At 36.2% G+C, this 20,736-nt stretch overlaps 1 protein-coding gene across 31 annotated transcripts in view; it reads left to right on the forward strand.

Annotated features, from left to right (window-relative positions):
- Positions 1-20,736, forward strand: part of FOXP2 (forkhead box P2) — a 422,851-nt gene that overhangs the window by 327,160 nt on the left and 74,955 nt on the right. For 3 of the 31 annotated variants that reach the window (XM_065048772.1, XM_065048773.1, XM_065048771.1), the window contains one exon: positions 8,499-8,569. The exons of the other annotated variants lie outside the window; for them this stretch is intronic. The gene's annotated coding sequence lies outside the window, so the exon portion shown is untranslated. The remainder of the gene's footprint in view (positions 1-8,498; positions 8,570-20,736) is intronic. 31 annotated transcript variants of the gene reach the window in all.

Genomic DNA, 20,736 nt, shown 5'->3' on the forward strand with positions numbered 1-20,736 from the left:
GCTTGGTCTATAATGCCCATGAAGGACATTTATTGTTTATCCTATTTGAGGCTACAGTCCTGTCACGGGCACTCCAAACACTGTTTCTTTGCTTCTGTTTTGTTTCTTTTTTTCCTCTTATCCTGTCTTTTTGGTACTAGAGTAGCCTGTGTTCATGCATAAACTGGTTTTCTACTCCACAGAGCATCTTTTATTCCTGTCCTGAATGTGTAAATCTCATCAGACTAATTGCAGATAGGCTAGGTCAGGACCCTGAAAGATGAATGCCAAGATCTGCTGGATACAGTCCATAACAACTCTGTAATGGTCCGATCAAGAAGAACATTAAGTATAAAGATTAAAACTCCAGTCTCTAGATCCCTCAGCACTATCCTTTTATTTAAGAAAGACACAGCATTGCCTTCTCATTGCCATGAATAACCCATCTTTTTCAGTGCAGTATAGTCTTTCATAAGACAGACCTTAAGACTGAGTCTTACAGATATTTCTCTAACCATCTCCTTTCCTTGAACTGCCTTTCATTTTAAGATTTCATACATTTTAGATGAAACAATTCCTCCTTTGGAGAAAATTTAGTTAGCTACACTAATCTCTTAAATCAGCTAAACACTCAATTCTTGTCCTCAAGAACATGCTTTAAAGGACATATCTTTGCACTTCTGTAGATTTTGGGCTAGTCATAAAATAGTTTGTTGAGAAATCTGTGGGTGAGAAACTCACAAACTACCAATAGAATGAAGAATTTAGCAGAAGACGCAAATTCAGACAAGTGCAAACACAGAAAGACGAGATGTCTGGAAATTCAATACAAAATATTGATTATTCCTTGAATAAGAGAATTCATGGTTTCCATTTCACTTTCTACTTACAATTCAATAAAAGTTCAGTTTTACTTCTTCAAAGAAATGTCTTTTCTAAGTATGAATGCAAAGAGTGCCAGTACCATTCTGGGAATCCGAACTGCACCAAACTACAAGCTCAGTACATTGTAGGTTCTTTGCAGTGGATTGTGAACATTTTCAGTTGGACTTTCTGGTCTTGTGTGCTGTAGTATGATACCATTAAACTGCAGGTGACAATTCATGTTTAGAGTAGTGGACTTTTTCCTAACGTGTGTGTCTAACATAAACTGCCACATACATCAGGAAAAGAGTAATTTTAAAGTGAATAATTAATTACAAAGCAGACCAAGATAAAGTGGGAAAGCAAAAATCAAAACAAAACAGATTTTCATTTTTGAAAGAAGACATACTCTCATTGTCAGACATCAGCTAGTTTTAAAGCCTGTTGAGTAGTTATCCATGTGAGAATAATTCCAGTTAATATACATAGTCCTCTAGGACTGAAAATATTCTTCACTTTGTCCAATTGACTACATTTCTATATGAACCAGCAGACTGTTGGCTCCTTCATTTTTCTTGAATTGTTCTGCCACAGAGTTATGTGTCTGCTCAACAAAGAAGCTGTGAAAATGTATGTAGAAAATTACTGTATGTTTCTCATTAATGATTTCCTGCATTTATAGTTGCACAACAGCTGTAGATGCTGGTAAGACCACTTCCCTTATTAAATAATGTCTGCGATATATGTTGTTTCTTTAAGTATTTGTCATGTAACCCTTGGAAGGAAAAAAAAAATATGAAAAAGAGAAACTACTTATTGCTAATTTTATTTAAGATATTAATCTTTTCATCACCTTTTTCCTGCCTCATTTTACTCTAGGATGTTTTGTTCATTTTGTTTTGTGTTCTATTCTTGTCATCTGTTGTGTTTTGGGGTTTTTTACCTCTGGTGGATTGTGAAACTTGGCCCCATTTACAAGTGAGGTTAAACAGTACCAGCGGTGTCACTAGCAAGCAGGGAGCAATGTCATTGCAGGAAGGATGGAGGAGTCTCCTGCACAGCATCTTTCACTCTTCGCAGCAGTATCCTCTTGACCTTCAATTTAACTTTGAGACAGTCACTCTTCTCCATTGCTCAGTCATTTTACCAGAATGGTCACATCTTTAGGAAGCAGGATCTACACACAAGAAGGAATGGGTTAAGGCTGACTTCAAAGCTTCTTGTGTTTTACCAGCTACAAGGTTCCTTTATGTTTGGAAAAGGTGAAGAAACAAATAATTTGTGGAGGGCCTTGCATGTGAGGGCTTTCAAGGAAAAAAGCAATTAGCCACAAGTTCTCTGGATGTCTTCCTGGGTGGGAAAGTTCAGCAGCACTTAATGCACTGTTTTCTCCAGCTCTGACATGCAGACAGCAGGAGCACCCCAGGGCTGAAGATCTTGTTTTTTCAGTGGGATCACAAGACTGCTGTGACTACATCTGCATCAGGGACATTATTCAGTGCTTTCGGTAAAGTTTTCAGTATGGAAATATATAATGTGCAGCTGAAAATTTTTGGTTGTTCAGCAGATGAGAGGGAAGAGTGTTCCTTAGGCATGTTCCACGGATGTGTGTGGCTGCCTGTGCTTGCTTGTAAAATAGGTCTTGAGCAAGCTTTGTAAAGCTACAGCTAGTAATTTATGCCCCACGTCCTCTGAGATGTTGCCTTTCTTTGCATGGAATATCTGCTCAGAGTTCAGGCTTCTAAGTACGTTGCTTATGTCCAGAGGAGTCTGAGAGTAGGTGATACTGAGTAAGTCTTATGATCCTGTGTTCGTGAGTGCCCCCTCCAGGTGTGTTAACAGTGGGCAGGGTAGATGATAAGACAGGATAGAAACTTGAGATCCTTCCCATTTACATTCTCCCAGCAGTGTGAGGGTCAAGAACCCTTTGTGTTCAAAAGCCTGAAATAGATTTTTCTTCTATGAATTTATAGGGTTTGGTTTGGTTTGGTTTGGTTTTTTTTTTAATGTGAAGTTTGGGGTTCCTTGCTTGTTTGCTCAAAATTAGTACTTTATTTCTTCCTTGAATGTATTTAGGTCCTTGTCAAGGTTTTGATTGCGGGGTGACAGTAAAAACTGTGGCAGATGTATTGGTAACCCCCACTTCCTCCGTTAGTCACTTCCTCTCCCCACTTTCCACTCAGGACAAGCGATCGGGAGGGAAAGGACAGAGAGAAGAGAGTTGGAAAAATTAAAAATGTTTTACTAATTCTACTAATAAGAATAGAGAAAATAATATGAAATACACAAAACCAATCTTGAAAAGTCTCAACAACTGCTGGTCTGGCACTGAAGTCCTGGACTGGACTCTGCAGCCAGCCAGAGCTGGATTCAGTCACTCACTAGGCCTCAGTTCGCAGGGACTACTAGCAAGGTCCTCTCCTAATGTCGGCCATAAGGAGAAGGGACGAGATCCTCATGATCTTCCACTTTTATATGAAGTATCACATGAATGGGATGTTATACTCTGTTGGTCAGTTTCTTGGTCACCTGTTTCTCGTTGCCCCTCTCTTGAGGTGTCCTTCCATGCTTATCAATAACTTTGCATTCCATTGCTATGTTTACCAAAACATGTGTCTGGTTTTCCAGGAAAGTGCAGCTAATATGAAGGCTTTAGCTGGCAGGCAAATTCACTAAAAGAGAAACTTGTTTTTAACACAACCAGGACAGTCCTGTTTCCAAGCATTCAATCTTGTTAAACTTCAGAGAAAATTAAGAGAGAACAATGTCAACATTTCTATTACAGGATCAGACTTCTCAGATCCTGATAATGCTCTTTGACTGTGCTTCAGAAGCTGGACATGAGCTTCTTTGGCAGCTGAAACCTGGCAGATTTGAACTAGATATATAACATTATTTAGTTACAGTGAAATCATTGAAGTTTTGTATCATAATTAAGAGTGATTTCACATACCAGGAGATCTCTGCACAAAAGCTTGCAGGACTTGACTATGGTATTAATGTATTCCTGTTGCTGCCATGTCTCGTTCTCTTACTCAATCTGTTGTTGGTTTTTCCTAGACAATTATCTTATGATTTTGGAAATAAGGACATTTCTTTATTTTCAGGATCTTGTCTGCCAATTAGTCTGACTCTTATAGATGGAACATATATCAGTTTCTCTTTCAAGCAGACAAATTTTGTTTCTGCCATCAGTCGGGATGTATCCTGGTGACAGCTCTTCGTTTATATTCTGCACATAGGCAAAAAAACAGAAATACCTTTTCTCTGATCAGATCAATGTTTTGCTGTATGGTATTGAATTATAAAACACTATAATAACACATACAATGCTTATATAGATCAGTGTCTATATACTGAGTATCACTGATCAAGTGTACAAAATTTGAAAGGAAATGTTCTTTCTTCCCTACTCTGTTGAAGTTGTTTTTTCTGATGTGTAGATAAAGAATTAAAATAATGAGTTTCAACAGTTTGCCTCCTTGGAAAATTTGTTAAATTAGTAGCTCAGATTTCTTGAGTGCATTTTAGTTCTCTGTAACAAGAAACTTGAAGGTGTTGTTAAAGCTGATCAATGCTGCCTAGCTAATGGAGAACCGTCTGTAATTTTCTTCTGGAAATCTTCTAAAGACCGAAGTTTCCAGCTGCCTTAGAAGCTTGGCAAGAAGAGTTCATCTCAGAACATTGTTTACTTGCATCCAAACAAAACAAAACAACAACAAAGAAAAACCTAACTTGGTTTGTTCTGTGTAAAAAGATGAGGAAAAAAAGAGCTTTCAGACAAGGATTAATTTTAGTACCATTTACTTCTCTGTGCACACTTTTTATTTAGATGCCATTTATAAATATCTTATTATCATTTGTTAAATTTTATGACAATTTATAACATGCTTGATGACTGTAATTCATGCATTAAACATGCACACATATTTTAACAATATTTGCATCTTATAATATGCTTTGTAACGACTTGTCATAGACTCATTGTTTGAACATTGATTTTACAAATGCAGTTTGTAATATGCTATGGTAATAAACTATAAAAAAAGTTGTCCCACCTTGTAATATTTTCAGATAGATGAATAATGCATAACAAATTCTACCTTCATTTAAAACATGACCTCTATTCTGATGAAATCCGATACATTGTCTGGATTTATGGTGATCACCAAGTTGTATGAGGTGCTGTCAGTCTGCTTTCTGATTAATTTTCATAGTTGATAAAGTTGAATTAATCTGTAAATATTTACAAAATAATACGGTTTATTTTTTCTATTATTTTATTTTTACCCACCTGATTCATTCAAACCAAATGCAGCAACCTGCATCATGCTGTGAGTTAATTTTCATTCAAATAATTTTGGGAAATTCAATTCAGTTCTGAAATTGATTATCAAAATGGTGATTGTTCCCTTGCTGGCTGCCTAAGTTTGTCGTGTGTATCACTAAAGAGGACTGTGCTGCTGTCACATCTAATCTTATGAGCTGTGTAAATCTGAAGGATATACAATATTGGAAAAGTTATACTGAGCTACACAATAAAAATGTGTTTTTGTTATTTTTAATTTTGGCTCCATCTGATTTTAAGTACTTTTTAACATATGGAACTTTATTCAGAACAGAATTTTGCTGAAATAGTCATTGCCATGAGAGTCAACTTATTGACTGTCTGTCTTCTTGAAGCATTGTGCTGATTTTTTTCAGTTTTTCTTTTAATATGAATCTTAGTGCTCAGAATTCCCTGACTGGTTTCTCTGTGTGTGCACATGTATGTATAGATCGTAACTTTTTCATTCATTTTATTCCACAACAAGAGTTCTTCTTCAAACCTGACAGGGAAAAAGAGGGATTTGAGGGTTGGTTGGTTGTTTGGTTTAGGTAGGACATATAGTATTATAGGTATGTCCATACATCTGATGAGAGAATGAGCTGACTGAAGATCTCAACAGTATTCTTCTTGTGTTACCTTCTCATACCTGGAGGAAAACCAAAGCAGATAGCAGTTTTACTTTTTCTGTTCACCTGGAATAAGTTTCAGGGCACCACATCTATCTGATGCAGTCTGAATGTGTGAAATCAACAAAGAGTAGTTTGGTTTTACATCTATTCAACATAAATACAAATTACAACTTAAGGGGCATACTGAGAGGAAGTCAACGTTAGGTAATTGGCCTCTTGGAAAGGGGCTTTAATTTAACAGACAATAGGTGGTTACACCTTGTCTCTGACATTCACCGTAATACTCCAAGCTCAAGAGCCTTTTGTCACCACTCATAGTCCAAGCACTTTTAGTCAACACATTGTTGTCAACACACAGACAACACACTTTTAAGAGACAGGTTATCTGATCTGATTTAGACATCTAATTAGGATTTAATGAATTGTGCCACAGAAATGAGTATTTTTCTCTGATTATACAGGCAGCCTCGGATGACTAGCTCAGATAAAGGTGTCTATAGCACAGAATTTTTTGCATTTGATGGAGTAATAATCCCCCTTTCCCACTTGTATTTTTCTTTCTTTTTTTCTTCTAAACAAATTACTGCTTATGAAATGAGTTGGCCTTATTCTTGATAGAGCTTTACATCTTTACACACTGAGCATATTAGACTACATTCTACATAGTCAAACACATGCTGTTTAGATTGCATAATTTCTGTAATGGAAGTCTATCTGCTCATGGAGAAAATAATTAATTCCATTTCAGTTTGCTATTTTTTGTTAGTGTTTCTCATTAGACAGCGAGCAACTAGTTCCAGTTGGGATATGGTGTTCTGCTGATGTGGCATCTATCCTATAGCATCGAGACTAGGAAATACTCCTGCGTGGGCTTACAAGCATTCCTGAAACTTCAGACTAGTCCTCTAAGTACTGAAATAGCTTTAGTAAAGGTGAATTATGTAGTCTTCTATCACAAACACTTCAGCCATAATTTCTCCCATTCTTTTCAGATTGTCTCATAATTTGAACAAGATTTGCTGTCTTTTTTCTATTAAAAATCTAAAATGCAGCAGTCATTTTTGGTAGGAAAACCTTACCTGTTTGTTCCCCGGTGGTCGTTTCGGTTAGAATCATGTTCTCTTCTTTACTCATCTTTCAAATGATGAGTTTGACTGCCTTGTTTCATAGGCATGTAATGAATGATTTCTAGAGTTAATTTTATAAAAATGTGTCTAATGTGTAACAGTTTCACTGAATTTCTGAGTTTTAATTCTGCACACTATTTCTTTTAATGCATCAAAATGATGCAGTATCCTGGTAGTTTCTTTAGTTCTCATCTGTTATATTCTGTGTAAATTCTGTGTTATATTCTGTGTAAATTCTGTGTAAATTCTGGTAGTTTCTTTAGTTCTCATCTGTTATATTCTGTGTAAATCACATTATGGTTACACAAGAAAGCAGTAAACATCTGTTTTATGTGATGGGAATTTCTTTTTTAAAGTTTGCTCAGAAAGCAGAGTTTCCACCCTTCACTGTATTTCTTGGCAACTTGTCATTCTTTCACATATATCGACTATATGTGATATATGTGCCTTTGTTACTTAGCTGCTTCAGGATTTCTGTAGTTCAGATTCATTGCATTCCTCGTGTTCTTAGAATTGCTTTTCCTCATTTCAGATAAGAAAAGCCTATAAGACACTGTCTAGAAATTTGGTTTTGCACTTTGCATATGACTGTTTATACATACGCATACAAAAGTGCGTATTCATCTAGGTGGGTATCATATGCAATCCTAGTACAGGTAGTGAACTGGAGGGTTGTTCGTCATGCACTTTTCTCAGTTGAGCTTTATTAGTCTCTTTCTTTCTGTTATTCCGAATCTCTGCTGTTAACACCAACAATAATTTCTCAAGGTATTGTTTTCTATTTTTTTCTTATTTTTTTTCTTTTGCATGGCAACTCTTTTCCCAAAAGCACAGTGATTTGTGGGCCAGAAGAGAAAATGTTTGATCCAAAATTAGTGACAAATTCAGTATCTTGCCACTTACTGAAGCCAACAGTAGAGTCTTTATATCACAGGTTAGGAGGAGATTCTAGCTGTTTAGTAGATCACACACTTGATTTAAGCCCTGGGAAGTTACGATGCAATAGGTTTTCAAACTTAAGTATTCATATAAAAATAATTATGAAGTTATTTTGGTATTTCTAAGATGTTAAGGTTATGAAACTCCCTCAGAGATACATAATTTTAAAATTACCTTTATAGAAAAGAAAAAAAAAGCTCCATGATGCATCTTAATACATTTTTGAAGGTTTTTAAGCTAGCTTTTCTTTTATATAATTCACATTCCCTACATTCATGATGGTACATTATTGTATAAAGGTTTTATTCTAATTTTATTTAGGAGTATCTAAATAAATCAGGTATGGTTTCAACAATAAAGTGGCAACTCTGAACTCATGCCACTGAAACCATCATACTATCATATCATGTCCTATATATAACATACATACACACTTAAAAGGAGGTAGAGGATAATACTCAAAATCTCTTCCCTCCAGGCTTGAAAAATGGCCAAAAAACAGCAGTCACTTTTCATGCCCTGGGCAAAATAGATCAAGAAATTAAAACTCCAATCAATACCTATAACCTTAAACTGTATTTTAATGTGCTGCAGCTTCAGTTACCCTCAGCTGAAGCTTCTCTATTTTAGCTTACAGGGTCTTGTGACCTCAGCCCATAGCAGAGTTTCAACAGTAATAGCGACAGCCATCTTGGATAAATGTAAGTGATTTTTTTCCTAATTTCTATAGTTTCTGTCCCTCAAATTCACTTTGGGAGTTTTGTTTTTCGCTCAGGATATAGACAATATTCCAGACAACACTTCTGCTGTGTGCCAAGTAGGATGACTGACACAAAGTAGCAGTAAACCAACTAAGTGGGACTTCTTGCCTTTTAAATTTCATGGTATCGGACTCATCCTGTGCTTTTGAAATGCCAGTATGATGGCTGTGCAAACTTTATTTTACCTGCAGGTAGCTTGACAGTAGTCTTCATTGTTAACCATGATTAATCTGCAATGAGAGAAATAGTACAAAAAGACTTTGACCATATAATCTTGTTTTAGCTAACTCTAAAGATGAAATTTAGGAGAATACAGAAAATACTTTTTGAAGAAAAAGTTTGGCCCTCTTCAGTCAGCTTTACTATTTCAGTTCTGCTTTAGGTCGGGTGGTGGTAATCCATTCCCGAACTTATCTCTGCATTCACTAACTATTGTATAAATCTGGAGATGGTGCTGGAGCTCGAAAAGTATACACTTCATATGTACTGCCTGTGTAACAACTTCCAGAAGTATGAGATAAGCAACAAAGGGCATCTGCCCACAGCTGGTTTCTGAGGAATACCAAATACAGCAGATACTATTAAAGTGGATGTTTTTTCAACATTTGTCACGTTGTTGTAATGGTGGCTACTCTGTGATCTTAATGCAAACAGGATAAAACAGAAACAGGGCTACTCATTCAGAAAAATCCTGTCCTGTATGCTGATAGCCTTACGAAGCTGGTATATAATAGTGACGTACAAAAGATGCCTGGACTTAAGTCTGATTCAGTATTTGGTCCTGAATTGGTCTTCAAATTCACTATTTGTGAACAATGCAACATCCTTGACCTGTTAAATCACCATGCCACCCCTCCATCTTCTATTTGTTCATATAGATAAATATTTATGTAACTTACAGACATACCTAAAATTCCAAGTATTTATTTACATGTTTAGGCCATGGTTGCATAGGAGCACTGCACCTACAATAGCACCTTTTTTTGTGACCTCGGGTAGCTGAACACATGGTTGTTCAAGTGCGGCATGTTCTATTCATGTGTTTTCATAGGATGTATCTGTCATGAACCGTATTGAATGAAAGGCAGCACATATGTACTAAAGGATAAAAGTAGCAGAAATTAAACTACCTCTATCCATCTGTCTTACGAACATGCCATTCAGAGGTAGGTAAGGGGCAGTCTTGGTGTTTTACCTGTGGATCTATAGTCAGCTTAAAAAGACATTAGAATTCTGGTCTTCTTGCAACTATATGGTTATATTAATATCTCCATAATGGATGTGAGACCACATCATATGCAGAAGGGTTTAGAAGCTGTGAGAGTAGAAGAACATGTATGAAAACCAGTTTATGAGTACCTTGAATTTCTGTATGTCTCAGACTTTGGTATGCCATGTAGGTGGGAGGGTGGGCATTGTTATCAACTACACACAGAAATAAAGTAGTAAAAGAAATTGTGTGCCCAGAGTCTATTTTTTATGACTAAAACTATATGAATTTTTAAAAATATGTAAGAAATATTAGCTTAACTGATGGTTACGAAGCAGGAATGTACTGAGTCATGTACTGAGTCATCCTAAAATTTCTCTGAGGAAACAGGTTTAGTTGAAAACCCATGCAAACCTCGAGGACCAATTTCCTCAAGGGTAAAGTCATTTTATAATAATTGCTATAAATACTCAATACATTTCAAAAGAAGAGAAGGTGTTCTTATGTTTGTAATTGTAAGGCTGAATTAATGAAAGACCTTTGAAACCACTGTAAATAGGAAGTATGTATAGATTTTGACTGTGTTTGCGTATAAAACAAAAGATCCATTTGTGAGGAATTTTATGAAATCAACACTATAATGATAGCAGCTTCAAAACCAGACATACCTATATGCTTATCAAATAACAGTTATTTTGTTGGAACCATGTATGCCAACATAAATTCATTGCCACTACAAGCTCAGACCTGTATTTGTTATCTTTTTGACGCTGTAGTTTATGTGACATCTCTGTCCCATTAAGTGATGTGATCCTTCCGTACAAGAACGATCCCATGCTTTGATAACTGTCTCAGTCTTGTAACAACATCAAGATTATTGAATTAACAGAATGATAATATGATTCCATATATCTTGTTAAAACAATATTCCCTTGATAATGGATTGTTAAAGTGTGTTTTATTTCCTGTTTTTATTATTTACGTAGCTATTCCAATTATCTTAGGACAGGGGAGACAGACCAAAATTAAGAGGATGTGTTTATATATCTCAAACTTTGTTTTATTGCTAGAATATGTAGCATGTGTACCACTTTGTATGTGTATATGTAATATGTAAGATTCATATATAAATATATACATACGTCTAAAAAATGGAATGTTTGAGCATATGTATATCTCATTATGTAGCACTTCAGTATGTTAAATAGGGACTTTGAAACACAGTAGAAAGCACTTTGTGAAAGTATGTTGTAGAAAACGTGGTAGAGCATACTCAGGGGTTGGACAATGTGAAAAACTTGGTATAAAGTGGTTGAAGATATTCAAAAATCAGATGCTCACAAATACAGCCTACTCATCCATTTGGCCAAATGGATATAACATTGCATACTTTACATGTGATACAAGCTTCTAGGAATTTCAGTTCCTTCTATTATGTCACACTATCATGTTTCCAAAAGTCTATCTAGTGGAAGGAGGTATTTGTGCTCCTTGGCGAAAAGTATTCAGGATTTTGCGGAGACACTGAAATAACGAAGGTACTAGTGGTGTTGCAGTCATAAATATCTAGTTAGGTTATTCTCATGGTTCTTCATAATTGTCTTTACATCCTCAATGTATAAAAGGGAGATAAACTTTAAACACTTAATAATGAACTGAAGTCCATCTCCACAGTCTATATTACTGCAAATGTAGGTGTTATTCAGCCTGAAATCTCCTTCCTTTTAATGTTCCATGCACAGTGAAGTCTAGACAGAGTGAGTTGGGGGTTGTGGAGATGTTTTTATCAAAGTTCTGTGCACCCAGATATCCCGCTGGGTTCTTTTCCAAAATCCATGCATCGTGCCGTCACCTAGAAAATACTGGAGAGATTATAACTGTCCATTTCTCAGTGCCTTTGCGTCTTAAATTGGGAGATGTGCCTTGATTTCATTCAAAATACATTCATTTAAAAATTAATTCAGAATGTCTTACATTTAGTAAAACTTAGCAGAGGTGTGGCTTTAGCCACTTCAATAGTTCACCATTCAGAAGCTCCCAATAATGACTGGATCATTGCTGCTGACTAGAAACAGATGGAGAGACAGATAGACACACACATATAAATACACCTTTTAAAGCAGCCCCTAAAGCTTTACTCCTTCCCCAAGAAAAGGTAAATACTCAGCTTAAACCTCCTCAGCAACTCTATAAACAAGAAGATGCCAATGGCACATCCTCTTCTCTGTTACCTGGATGTCCTATCTCCATTTGTTTTCTCTTTGTAAATCCTCCTCTAATTTCCTTGTGTTTGTTACCACTGTTTGATATTTGTATAGTGGTCATAAAGATATCCATCATTAACAACTTAGTAATTATCCTTAGCTGCTCTTTTTAATCAGGTCAATCATTCAGATCTCTCCTTTTCTTCTCCTTAAATCTTTCTTTCTAGCCCTTGTTGTGACTTATAGCTGAGTCTGAATGCACAAAATTTAGAAAACTCTTCAAATAAAATAAGCCAAGTTTTCTTTACCAGTTTGGTAAAATGATATTTTTGGCCTCTGTAGGGTTCGTCACAGTTGGGAATAGGAACTATCCCACTGGAAGGAAGGGAAAAAGGAAGGGAAAAATGTGAAATATTTTAGCAGTGGCAATACAATTGATCCAGCATTGAATGTTTCATTAGAGCTTCGTTAAGTATGCCATTTACAACACTTTAAATTATGACTTTTCAGTACTAAAATGCTCTGAAACTTGTTACATTAATTTTGTATCAAAAAAAGATTTTGAGGAAGCTGAAATATTCCTACATTTTCCAAACAACATTCTTAATATTAGTTTATCAAAGATGCATATTGTCAAAGTCAGGTTGACCTCAAAGCAAAAGTTTCATTTTGAAATTTTCTTCCCGAATATTTTTATAAACACATATTATAAAACTTTGATTAAAAAAACCTGGATTACTCCTAAGCAACATTTTCAGCCCTTCAGAACTGCTTATAAATCAAAGAAGTTCCTTTTCGTGCTGTTGGTTATGGCTTATTTTTTATATTTCAGAACTGGATTGTTTTTCTGCATATTTGGGCAAGAGGGAAGCATTGTTGTAGCACCTGCAAACCTTAGCTATTTTTTTTAGCTTTGTTTTGTGAAACATTGTAGTTTGGAACTTGCTTGCACTTCCAGATGGAAAATAATTTTTCAATTATTAGTTTTAATTGGAAGTCAGGTTTCAGTGCCTTCTTACAGATTTGAAGACCTGCGGAAGCTCTGCTAAAACATAGAGGGTGTTACTTGATATTTTTCTTACAAGGAGTACTATAAACACTTTATGTACGTGAACTGCAATACTGTCTTTTGTCAAAAGGATAATATTCCAGGTCATATAGTATTTAAATTAATACTTCTGTACTTGGGTAAGCCCAGGTCTCACAACGACCTTCATTCCCTAGGTCAGTACTAGAGGGACCAGTTGTTACTGTCAAACCTCGGGGCAAAGCTGATGCTGAGTTTACGTCAGTGCTGGTTTCAGAGTTGGATCAGGTATTTAGGTACAAATGTGCATTTTCTTGTGTTTGTAAGATATACTCAAGCATAAAAATAGCTGATGAAGTTTTAATTAACATAGCAAGAATTCAATAAGAGTAGCAGTGAAAAGCATTTGTTTTTTACTTTCTGTTACAAAATATTCATTTTGTCAGTCTATGGCATTATTCTTATCATTAATTATATCCTTGCAGAACATTTACTGATTTTCATACATATCTACAAATAAAAATTGTCCTTAATCAATGCAAAGGGAGTTTATGTTACACGTAAAATAGTTTTTGGAACATAACATAAGCAAAATAATAAGTGCTGGAAAAGTGCTGGAAAAGGTTTCTGGGTGTGTTGTGGAATCTCCGTTACTTAAAGTTTGGAAAAGCATTTTGCACAAACATCTCTCAAAAACAAAACGGTTTATTCTGCTTTTGAAGAGAGAGGTGGGCTCACTCACTTGCCAAGGTGTCTTCTTTTTGCTCTGGGGTTTGCATAATGATTTTTTAACAATAAAAACTTCCATTTCTTTTAATTAAATGAATTCAAATTAGATTGCTAATCAGTGGTTACAGCAATTATGCCTATATGTATATTTAGTGAACATTAGTTTGTGAAAGGTGTTTTAATGAGTAATCCAAATAGAAGCTATTTCTATTACTCTTGGAATAAGTATCTGAATTCTACTAAGATAATGTCTTGGTAGTTTCTAAAACTAAGTAGAAATGAGAGGCAAATAGAAGTTTGTACAGAAAATACTTTTTAACAGAAGTCTATGCCTCAAATCTTGCAGAAGGTTCTGTGTTTATTTCAAATTTGCACTATGATATAAGTAACACTGAATTTGAGTAGGATTAAAGCTTTGTGACTAATTGATTTTGTGTCTAGAGAGCCAAATAAAAACTAGACTCTTAGGAATCTCTATTTTTCAGTGGAACGGCACCTGGAGAGCTTGGGAAAGCACTGCTTTATTAAATGCTAGACATTTTGAACAACAGATTTAAAAACTAAGGACTTAAAAACTTGTTACTTTCAAAACTAATGGAGAAGATGTTTCAATGCCCTTCTTCACAGGGTGCTGGTTGCTCTCGGAGGTGTCGGGCACGAGGGGCTGAGTGCCCTGGGAGGGGGAGCAGAGCCAGCTCAGTCCTGGGGCCACCCTGGAGCCAGGGGAGCCACGGGCCCTCGCTGGGCCAGCGCACAGGCTGCCGGTGTTGATCCAAAGTAGAATAGGTCAGAGACAAAAACTGAGTTAACTAGTACTCCTGACAAGCAAGACTCTTGAATGCAAGTCCCCACTGTGGTTTCAGCCCCTGTCTAGGTTCAACTTGATCACTGAGGGGGAGAGACATGGGACATGACCCTGGCCATCGCAGCCTTTACATGAAATGCATTAAAACTCGCTTTTGCATCTTTTCGAAGGAGTCAACATTTTCAGTTTAAGAAGTTTAAAAATATTTTCTTTTTTTTTTTTCTATTTGCTTGACAGAACTGTTCTGTTCTTTTTTTTTTTTTTTTTTTTTTTTCCCCACAATATGCATTTGGTATGGTTTGCTTTAATTTAAATTTAGGGTGTTGTTTCATAGGGCTCTTGGATTGCTTCTATTTCTGACTTAAAGGACTTGTGAGTCCAAAATGGTTTTTGTCTCCTGGTAGGCCTATTAAAGCTCTTCATTTCCCTACAAACATTGCATCATAAGAACTTAAAAAAATATGCATTCTGCTTGATGTCCCTGGGAGTGTTATATATGTTTTTTCTGTCAGGCAGCCTCCAATATGTAATAAATCACAGTTCTGATAATCTTTTGAAAAGATAAAGAATACTTTTATTTTATAAATGTGTAATAACATCCTTAACAAAAATACATTATTCAAGAATTATCAACAATATTTTAAGGTAAGTTAATGAAGATATGTTCAAACATTGTAATAATCAAACTGTTATCTGTATACAAGACTGAAGAAAGTATCTTGCTAGGTCCTGTACCATTTTTTGATTCCTCTTGAGAATGAGTTAGCTAAAATGAAGGTGCTCTGCCAGCTTTATTTGAAGATCTGTGCTTAAAAATACTAATTTTATAGCATGTATTTTGTGTTTATGTGCCTGTCAGTTTTAAACAGCCTTTTATATGCAAATGCATGATGACAGTTCTATATTCTGTGTAATTTCTTCACTGGAGGTTTTTCATGCTATTGGAATAATCCCTTAACAGGTATTTATAGAGTTTTTACTGTTATTTTGACAAATCAGACATTGTTATTAGAATGATAAAAGAAAGTAATTTTGATATTTTTTGCATTGGAAGTTCTAAACTTTTTAAAAATCATTTATGTATCCTAGTTCTATTTTAGTAAACCTTTTACTGAAATTGGGTCTTTTTAGTTCCATTTTTTGTGGTAAGAAAAATCTATACTCAGAACCTATTTCTAAACAAGAGTATCACTAAAGATCCATCTTTCTTGCTCCTTCAGTCATTTCTTCTTATGTTTCTATACCGGATTGTGTGTTCCAATAAGTTAATTCATTAATACCATATGCTTTACCAGTACTAAATTTGGAGATAGATTGTTTTGATGTAATTTTCAATATAAACAAACTCAGGCTTATTGTCTATAATTTTTTGCAATTTGGAAACATTACCTTACCATAGCCAACGTGCTTGCAAGGTGACAAATTGGGAGGATTTCAGCTGTACTGTCCATCACAGTGCAAGGCTAAGCAGTGGCTGAAGAGAGGACTTTGATTTCTAAAGAAAACTAAATTAGCTTCTTCTCTAGGTAACGCTTTGTATTTTGATACTAAACCTAGGCATTAATTTAGACTAAACCCAGAGACTGAGAAAACAGAATACAGTATTTCCATGGTCTTGAACAAAAAAAGTCGTTTGCAGGTGACATAGAAAGACAGTGAAAGGACAGAAACACTCACCTGTGTCTAATGAAGGAGGTGACATTTCAGTAAATGGAAGATACTTAAATATATACGGTGTGTTGGCAGTCTCCCAAGACTGCTGATGGAAGTGTGTTTGGGGAAGGAGCAGTGTGTTGAAGAAGCTGCTGCTTTGATTTGTACCGTGAGAGCGAGAGAAGGGACTTGCTACTGGGAGAAACTTTCAAAGGATACCAGCTGCCAAAGCCATAGACGGATATTGGTGAAACTATATTTACTCCAGTTTAGCTGCAAGATTTCTGTATTCTTTTCAGGATGTCTCTGTGTTAATGGTATTACTGCTGTGAATATCCTGTTGTTTGAGAGCGACACATGGTACACAGGACAGTTTTTCTGCCACTGCCACTCAGGAACCCTGTGACCTTTCAAATGAACTATCAAAAAGTCCAGATTCATCTTGCCTAACCTAAGGCATTTAACTTTAGATACACGTTAGAAGCAGAGTCAGTCTAACCTCTGTTGGTAGTAGAAAAGGGAGACAGATATAGACAATTCCAGATTTACATGGACTGGACTTGTGCTCAGTGCCAGTACACATGCTAAAATGATGTGGTACAAACTTGGCCTAAGAGTCAGCAGTGTATGAATAACATACTGTGAAATTATTAAGTCAATATTCTAATGAGGTCCTTGTCAGGCTCAGGTACCTAATAGATTACTCCGTGATGTGATACTGTTGTATATTCATCTGAGGTGGGAGTATGGAACAAAGAGAGGGAGCTTTTGTTGTGACAAACTCCCATGTTACAGTTTGTGTTTCCCATTGGATCTCATTTTACTTTTTCAGTTCTTCTGATCTCCATAAGCACTTTTCTCTGTTAGATGACACTTATGACACTTATGTCCTCATTGAAGTTAACCAAAAGATACAGTTGTTATTCTGCTATTCACTTTCTATATTATTTATTTTGGAAAAGACTAAAACGTAATCAAGCTAATAACCATGCCATCTCTTATAAAACTGACATATGATGCTGTATAGTATAAGAACAGCAGCAGAACATTCAGTATGCACACCAGCACAGGTCTGACTACAGTTCCCAGACCCTGCATTAGTTATACAATTAGGTGTTTCTATGAACAAACAGTAAGACAGATAGCAAACCAAAATCAGTCATGCAGAAGTGTCTACCCCATATGTGAATGTGGCTGTATTGTAGATAGAACAGGAAAAATTGAACTCATATGACACATCACAAGAATATGAAGTGGGCATACTCCCTCCCTTAGCGGGAGTCAGTATTTTAAAATGTATGTTACAGGTTTGAGAAAATAGTTAGGACTTTGTGACTTTAACATTATTAAACATGATGGTAGAATCTACGCTGTTCTACAGCTGCTGTTTATCAAATAAAAACTAAGAATTATTTTAGTCCTACATTTAGCTATCCTTGTGGCTCATGTTCATATGGGAATATACTTTACATATTTTCTCCAAACCTTTTGAGAGCATTTTTATAAAGCACATCCATGTAATTAAAAAAAAACAATCAAACAAAAATAACTAATCCAAACACTCCTCCTTGAAAGCCTGAGAAGTGTCCGTGTGTCAGCTGCTCCATGGATCAAATGATGGTCTTTATTGCTTAAATTTGAGTGGCATCCATCCGTTTTATCCAGAGACAGGAGCAAGTAAGACCATTTCATACCCATGCATTCCTGATGAATGTAAGTAAAGCTTTAGAATACTGGTCAGCATTGGCAGGGTCAAGAGGGAACTTTCCTACTTTGGCTGAGATTAAAAAATGCTTCATTTATCTCTACTTCAATACCATCCATAAGAGATGCTACTGTTATGCTTGGACACTATTTTCAATCTTCTGCAACTGCAGCATGTGCCTTTGCCATGGCTGCCAAGATACAAAGAGAGTGAATTTGGTATGGAAATCTTGGATATGTTATGTGGGCCCAGTGAAGGTGGCAGTGATACCAAAGTCTTTGCCATACAGGTCTCTTACCTTTGTGTCTGAAACTGTTCTGAACTGGGGTTCTAATGTCTTACGTTCAAAGGTTACGAGGAAGAGTACACTGGACACAATTTATGTGAGGTGAAGGTAAAAATTGTTGTCTCCCTCTTTGGCCCCATACAAAGTTTCCTTTATTTTGCTATTGGTGACAGTTGCATGTTCTTGTTTGAGGAATGAAAAAAAAAAAAGGTCCGTGGCCAGACTTCACATGGGCATATACAGCAGCTGGAGAAAGCCTTGGCTTCTCCTGTTGTCAATGAACCAGTTTTTCTATGTGTCGTACACGTGACAATTGCACTGTCTTTTCCACATCTTTGAGCCCAATGAAAAGGTCCCAGAAATCCTTCAGGGGAAGCTGCATTCTGTACCCTACAGCCTTATAGTATATGTAATGCTTATCAAAGGGCAGCTGCAACAGTAACACTGAGCCTGTCTCTTACTTTATAAAAACAAATTTCCACTGGGATTGTACTGTTGTCTTCAATGGCCTTTTAGTATACTGTGTTTACATGGATGTAAATAAGAGAAGAATCTGACCAGAATGTATCGCACTAAATGCATGTAATCAGATTGTCAATATTTAACTCCTCTACATGCAACAAACTAAAGGTCAGATAGGTCACTGTGTTTGTTCTTGTTCTGAGGAGCACAGGGGACTGGGGCACCAGAGTGCTTCAGTGCACAAAAAAAACATCAACCTACACAGATCTGAAAGTCTGGTGCTCCTACCTGTATGCTTAAATGGGACTCTGGCTTGGGGATTTTAGAAATCATGATACATAGGTGCTGGTCTTGCATGTTGAAATGATCACAACCTCCATAATTACAAAATAGACTTTGATTCGTTCTCTCATTTTTGGCACCAGCTGAAATGCTTCATTTTTAACCAACAGAAGCCTCAGTCAGCCAAGGTCAGCACTGTGTACTGAGAACTGAAACACAGCAACAGTAAAATAATCCCATCATTTAGCACAATATACAGATTTTCTCAAACAGTTGTATAAGATTAATAAAATAACTTATCTGATACCTGTTTATGTATATACTAAGAGTTGTCTGTGGGTAATACAGTTCTGGTTTGAAAGTATACAGAGTTTCCCATATGCATCCACTTTCATAATAGTATTGGTGGCTCTGACCAGTAGTTCTCTGCTTCTGTGGGGTTCAGTCGTATTGGGATGTTGTGTTCCTTGTTGAAAAGGAAATGAAGTATTCTCACAAATGTTGCTACGTGCCTACATCAGGAGGTTCCTTGCATGATTCATGGAGAGGAAGCTCTCACACAGAACAATTGAAAATTCAGAGCAGTACTCAATTTATTCTGTCTGAATTGCCATCTAAAGGAGCTCCTCTCTTTCTCTCTTAACTATATAAATAGTATAGAGACACTCCTCATAATTTAACTCTTAAAGTTTGAGGCTATGATTTGCCTGGCTGGTGCAGTCTGCGTATTTGCTGGCATTGCCTTGAAAGAGGGAAACAGGGACAATGAATCAGGTTTTCTGATACTCAAATGGTTCAGAAAGTTAGTTTAGCCATATAGTCACGGACCATATAGTCCGTGAGCTTTCTGTAGGTTTTGCAGTTCATTATGATGGTAATTTTTTTAAGAGGACCGTAGCTTATTAGAAACTGGACTGAAACGTTGTATATTCTTAAACATTGAATTGTTTCAGCTGGCAATAATTCCTGGGTGTCATTGATCCAGGGCAAATTTGTACCATTGCCCTAGGGCTTCGTATCCCATTCACTACTCACATCTCGAATCTGTAAAGCTTTAGATAATGTTTGTTCTTGAAACACTTTTGAACTGGAAAATAAGTTTTAATTTCTGTTTTAATTCTTGTAGTATTTGAAATGCATAAATCAATTAAGAGCCTAAGTGTACATTGTTGTATCCATGAATCAGATGTAACCCTTTATATGCCCAACTTCTGCTTGGGTAGAGTTGTCAGAGGGGAAAAAGAATATCTTGAGCATAACTAGCATGTTTTGAGATAGGAAATACAGTGTAGAGAGTGGTAGTAGTCTTTAATCTTTTTGCTTATCCAGTTCTCAGGTTTCTGCATTTCAAACTTCCAGCATTTGAATATGCATTCATTGCTACTCTCCCATGGAAAAGATGGGATACCTTGGGCAAGTTGAGTTCCTTCCAAGGAATCTCACTGCCTGCAAGACTTAGAAGTGCAATTTGCTGTAAAGCACTAGGTAAGAACACAGAATTTGAAATCTATTACTCTGCACCAATGAGGTTTATCCTGAAGAACCTTTATGTACACTGACCATGGCTTGAAAAATGATATCACAAAATCAGAATGTTTTTTCATTCAGTTATAGTATTACATCCAGTGTAGCAGGAAATGGTTTTGCATGACAGTACACATGTAAATGTCAATGCATATGTCATTTACAGTGTATCTGGGTGTTCTCTGAGATTCACAATGATCACGTTGGAGAAAACTGTCTC

Source organism: Columba livia, chromosome 1 (genome assembly GCF_036013475.1).
Source record: "Columba livia isolate bColLiv1 breed racing homer chromosome 1, bColLiv1.pat.W.v2, whole genome shotgun sequence".
NCBI lineage: Eukaryota > Metazoa > Chordata > Aves > Columbiformes > Columbidae > Columba > Columba livia.